A 6,000-nucleotide genomic window follows, 5' to 3' on the forward strand; every position below is an offset into this window, starting at 1 on the left:
TGCAGGATCAGGAGGAGAACAGCACCTGTATCCCAGTTGGGGGACCAGCACATCTTCCCCTGGCAATTGGGGATGGGGCCGACTCTCCCCTGCTGACCCCACATCTACCTGGGGGCTAACAAGCCCCTCTGGGAGCTGCATTAAGTCTCTCGGGACCAGCCTTGTTTTTCTAGTGGTGAGACGGGGTCTCATGATTTATCTATGACCCCTCACCGGGGCTCCAGGTAAGGCACTTTATGCTTTGTCTGATGGAGTCATGACCTTGGACCCATTAGCCACACTCTGACCAGATGGCTAATGGCCCCAGAGGCTTTCTGGGCTCAAAGAGTTAACGCAACTCCCGGGAGGAGGTCTCTTACACAGAGGTGTCAGAACCACTCTTACACAGAGGTCCCAAGAAACTACCCACTGTAGGTCACTGAGGACAAGCCAGAGACTCGACCCTTCAGCCTGAGAGCTGAGACTTCATCTTGAGGGGCAGGGGCAGGGGCAGAATCAACCTCCTTGTCCACTTCTTGTGTCCAGGAGGACATCTGAGATCTGAAGGGTCCAGGGACTCTTGGGAGCCTGCCTGCCAGTAATTGCAGTCAGACTGAGCTACTGACCCCCACAGTGCCCACCCAGTGCTGCACATCTGCCCCACCTGCCTGCCCTGCAGAAAACCAAAAACAGGGCCAGGCACGATGGTGCATGCCTGTAATCCCAGCAACTTGGGAGGCTGAGGCAGAAGGATCGCAAGTTTGAGACCATCCTCAGCAACTTAGTGAGACCCTGTCTCAAAATAAAAAAATTAGAAAAAAGGGCTGGGGATGTGGCTCAGTGGTTAAGTGTCCCTGGTGTTAATCCTTGGTACCAAAACCAAACACACAAACAAAAACAACCACCACCACAACAAAACCAACCAAACAAAGAGCAGGGCAGGGGGCCTGAGGCTGGAGGCTTCTCCACTAACTGGCTGCAAGACCCTTGCCATCTCTGGATCTGTGACCTCCTCTGTAAAATGGGTGCTAAAGTCCCTTCAGCACTGGTACTCTGTTGTTCCTGGAGATTACAGGCAACTGAGGTCCGGGAGGTGCTTCCTTTTGGGTGTGGGTGGGGTGGGGGAGCTGCAGGCTGCACTGGGCAGTGCAGGGCCTGAGGACGGGCACCCCCTTGCCCCACTTCACACTCCATCTCCTTGGAGAGAGCCCCGCCCCTCCTCACATAGTCACCATAACACTGACACCTTTTCCACAGCCACAGCTGGCACCTGAAGGAGCTCTGGGAGTGAGCGGAGAAATGGCCCCAGGGTCTGTCAGGGTGGATGTGGCAGGAATCCTGTGCGGAGCTGAGAAATGGGGTGTTTGGGTATGCATGCAGGGAGCAGATGGCATCCCTCCCCACCCCAACTCCAGCTTCATACCCACTTCCTGCTGTTAGGGAGGGGGCCTGCTCCTCCCCGTCCTTGCCACTCAGTTCTAGTCTTGAACTCCGACTGTTGGCACTGCCAGCCCCGCTGACACTACTCAGCACTATCTCTCCCCCTTGTGGTGCCCTTCCGCAGAGAGGCTCCCCCTCCTACCAGGCCCCGTGCCCATCTCATTCTTGCTAGGAATCCCCCAGATGCCCCATCAGCTCAGTCAGAATTCAGCTCTGACCTCGACTCCCTGGTGTCCCACCCATGGAGCTGTTTGTCTCCATTAGAGGGCTGTGCGCTCCCCAAGGAGAGAGACCGTGTCACGTTCATCTTGGTATCACTGAGCCTGGCCCATAATAGGTGTCACTGTGTGTCACATTTAACTGATGGAGAACAACTGTGCTTACATGTCTCCAGGAGCCAGCGACACACACGCGCACACTCATATAACAGAGGTCAATATATATCTGAGCAGGCTGATAGGACTTCAGCGCTCTCTGGGCAATCCCAGGGCAAACTGGCCCATGCTGGTGCACACATACGTGCCCAGGTCTCTAAGGCTGGCAGCTGTTCCTGGATGTTATGCAGATACAGGGAGTTGCCCTCAGAATAGGGAGCCTTTGGGGCAGTATGGAACCTTCCAGGGTTTGGAATGTAATGGACAGGGGTTGGTAATACTGACTTCATGTCTTAACAGCTCTGTGAACTTGGACAGGTTATTCTCCCCCTTGGAGTCTCAGTTTGCTCATCTGCAAAGCGGAGCTGACACCATGCGCTCCACAGAGCCAATCGGCAGAGTGTCCTGCAGCGCCTCTCAAGCTGCCAGGAAGCCTCAGGCCACAGTGGGAAGAGACAGAGACCTGCTGGGGCACCGGACCTCTTCCCCACCTCTGCAAGAACATCCCCACTAGTATCTGCTTCATCTACTGGACTTTCCCAGGAGGTTCCCTTGTAGAAAACCTCCTCTGGAGAGTTTGAAAATCACCCCCTTGGCACTGGGGAGCCACGAGCTGGCGTCTGGCACAGAGAAGGTGCTCAATCATCGTTGGCTCCCACCCTTTGTCGGCTTGCCAGGCCTGGGAACTCAGGGAGGGGCAGGGGCTGGCCTGGGCGGAGTCTGGGCTGAAGGCACTTATCCTGAATGTGCCAGAGCAAGGCAGAGGCGGATGTCACCATGATCACCCCCACCCTGCAGAATGACCTGTTGTCTGGATTACCATAGGTAATCACTGTAGATCATGGATAGTCCAATCCCACTGTCCACCTTAAACTTCAACTTCATCCAGACTTTTATCAGCCATCTCCCCAGCCCAAGACCCTGAGTCCCCTCTGGAAACAGACCTGCAGCCTTAGAGGAGATATGTAGGGGATCTAGGAGGACCTGGGGTTGCCTACGGGGAGCACTAGACACCTGTCAGCCTCATCAGATAAATATTGAGCTCCACTCTGTGCCAAGGTCTTGAGTAAATGAACACACATGCACACGTGGGCGCGCGCGCACACACACACACACATACACACACACTCAGAACTGGGCTAAAGATTGGAGCTTATTGCCTCCCTGAAGGTGAGATGATTGGCACCTAGTGTTGCCCTGCATGCCTTTCCATTCCAGCTTCTTAACCATGGTGAGGCATCGTGTGACGCACAGGGGAGACCATATTAAAGACACAGCCTTGCTGGGCACGGTGGCACATGCCTGTAATCCTAGCGGCTTGGGAGGCTGAGGCAGGAGGATCACAAGTTCAAAGTCAACCTCAGCAAGGGTGAGGCACTATGCGACTCAGTGAGACCCTGTCTCTAATTAACATACAAAAAAGGGCTGGGGATGTGGCTCAGTGGTTGAGTGCCCCTGAGTTCAATCCCCTTTAAACCCCACACCCTTAAAAAAAAAAAGAAACAGCCTTCATGGAACTCCCCTGACCAACCGAGAGCACCCATAAGGGCTCCCAGGTCCATAGGCCAGTCATGTCCCCACATCATCTGTCCTATGACACATTCTAGAATACCTAGGATGGAGGAGGCCTTTTTGTCAAGAGCAAGGCTGGAGTGGAGCTATGCCAGGCCCGGAGCTGGCCTTGCCAGCTCTGAGTCAGTGGACTCTTGCCCAGGCCAGCTGCCCTGGTGCAGGGGTGCAGGCACAGGCTGGCACAGGCGGGCACAGGCTGTCACTTGAGGGCTGGTCCTATGAGGGACCAGTGTATGGGCCACTTGGGGGTCCAAGGGCACCAGGGGAAGCTGGCTGCAGTTCTGAGCCCAGGAAACAAAGGGCTTGGGGACAGCTGGGGGACAGAAGGCTGTGAGATGGTCTCTAGGACACAACAGGGTTTCCTGGGCTAAGGACCCCTGCATGGAGCTTGCAAAAATGACAGATAATTCCCCCAAATGCTGCACTGGGATGCTCCCCTCTTTGGCCCTCGATCTATCTCTTCTTGCCCTGGATAATGGGGACCAGTGCATTAAGAACTATGGCAACTTTTATTTTATTTTTTTTAAGAAAGAGTGAGAGAGAGAGACATTTTTAATATTTATTTTTTAGTGGACACAACATCTTTGTTTGTATGTGGTGCTGAGGATCGAACCTGGGCCGCACGCATGCCAGGTGAGCGCGCTACCGCTTGAGCCACATCCCCAGCCCCAAGAACTATGGCAACTTTTAGATGGTGGGATAGGAAAAGAGAAGTTAGAGCCCAGTTGAGGGGACAGACTGATTACTGTCAGCCTTCAAACTACTGTAGGCACCCCTGGGATCCCTCCCCAGCCTCCACCGTGTTGCACACCACAGGGCAGGGGAGTCAGTGTTCTAGTGCTTACTAGTCAGCATAATCCCAGTGTAGCTAACTAGTGTAACTGGGTTATCACCTTCATTCATTAACCTCTCTAAGCCTTAGTCTTCCATCTGCAAAATGGGGAGGAGAGGGAAGTCTCCAGCACAGGGACTATGAAGCGCTCAGAGCCACACCGGGGACCATCGCCAGCTCCCAGGAAAGATCAGGCATTCTGTGAACCCTCCAGAACTCATGTCTGCAGTCAGACTCAAACCACCACCGCCTCCAGGCTGTCCTCCATGTGTGAGGACACTGACAAGCCCACCCTCTCCCTGTTAGGAGCCTTCCTCCTCTTAATCCCATAGGTATAGGGACCCAGGGAGCACCAGCAGCCACCTCAGATTAGGGCACAAGGATGCTCCATGGCTGAGATACCCTGGCACCATGTGCAGAGGAGGAACATGGCGGGGGCACCATGGAGCCCTTCAGAGCGGATCCTCCTTCTCAAGGACCCCAGCTCTTGCTTTAGGGGCCTGAAGGTCAGAGATCACCACCATGTCCCCTGCCTAGGATGGGAGTTGCCACCTGGGACAGAACCATCCTCTTCCAGGAAGGTCTCCATCACTTACACGCCCCTCTGGAAGGACATGGCTCTGTGGGAGTCTGGTGGGTGCTGTCGGGGTGCTTGGCCTGCCAGGTCAGGGAAGGGCATGGTCAAGAGGTCTCTGTGGTGGCCTGAGCTGGTCTCCTGGGCTGGAGAGGTTCTCAGAGCAGATATGGGTGGGACAGGGACTGCCTCGACATCAAGTGGGGGCTGGAGGGGCAGCGTGCTCACCCCCCCGCCCCACCGCCGGCCCTTAGTTTTGTGTTCGTAGGAGGTTCCCTGAGGTGCTGATGTGCCTTTTGGGGACACCGTGACTCCCAGGCACACGGATTTGTCTGAAATTTCAGTATTGGGCATGGGGCAGTCTGGTGCCCGGTCTGCGGCCTATGGTTTGGGTTCTCCTGTGCCCGTCTCTCCAGTGGACGGGGAGGGGGGGAACAATCCAGGAGGAAGCTCGGGAGTAGGAGGAGCAAGCCACCCCGAGACCTGCTGTCTCCTACCTGCCTGCCTGGCTCTAGTGAGTCAGGGCTCTGATACGAGGAGTTCCCCCTTCTTTATGGGGGCAGGGGTTGGCAATCGAGGCCTCGCACGTGCTAGCCAAGGGCTCTACCACTGAGCTACACCCTGGCCCCAGAAGGATCCCTCTCTAAGGTTCTAGGAGTAAGAACAATAATTTCAATTTGTTTCTAAAAAAAAACAAATCAGCGGGGAAAAGTCCCTCCTGCATTCATGGAACAATTTCTGCATATCCCCCCTCTCTGCTGAGAGGAGACCCCCCATTTCCCAGCCAGTTTCCCATAGGCTGGTTCACAGCAGAAGCTTGGGGTGCACAGGGCAGGAAGGCTGCCCCCCTCCCACTGGACGCAAGGTAGGGAAACCTCATGGTCCTTGAGGTTGGCGGAGACTGAGAGGGCATGGGCTCCAAGACTGAGAGGACATGGGCTCCAGCTGACGGAGAGCAGCAGGTCTCACCTGGAGGGTGCACTGTGTGAGGGGTGGGGTTGGCACGCACCTCTAAGTGAGGGACGAAGTGGCTCCTTAGAGGAGGACCTTGAGGTGCATTTGGGTGTGTGCTAGGGTGGAAAGGGCTCAGGTCTGCAGTGAGGACATTACACACCCTTGCTTTTGTTTGCCACCTCTTTGGTAAACAAAGAAACAAGGGCTAATTTTGTAGCAAGGACTAATCCCAACAAAGAACGGACCTCTTCACTCCAGGGTGCTAACATCAGCGC

This window comes from Marmota flaviventris, chromosome 12, assembly GCF_047511675.1.
Source record: "Marmota flaviventris isolate mMarFla1 chromosome 12, mMarFla1.hap1, whole genome shotgun sequence".
NCBI lineage: Eukaryota > Metazoa > Chordata > Mammalia > Rodentia > Sciuridae > Marmota > Marmota flaviventris.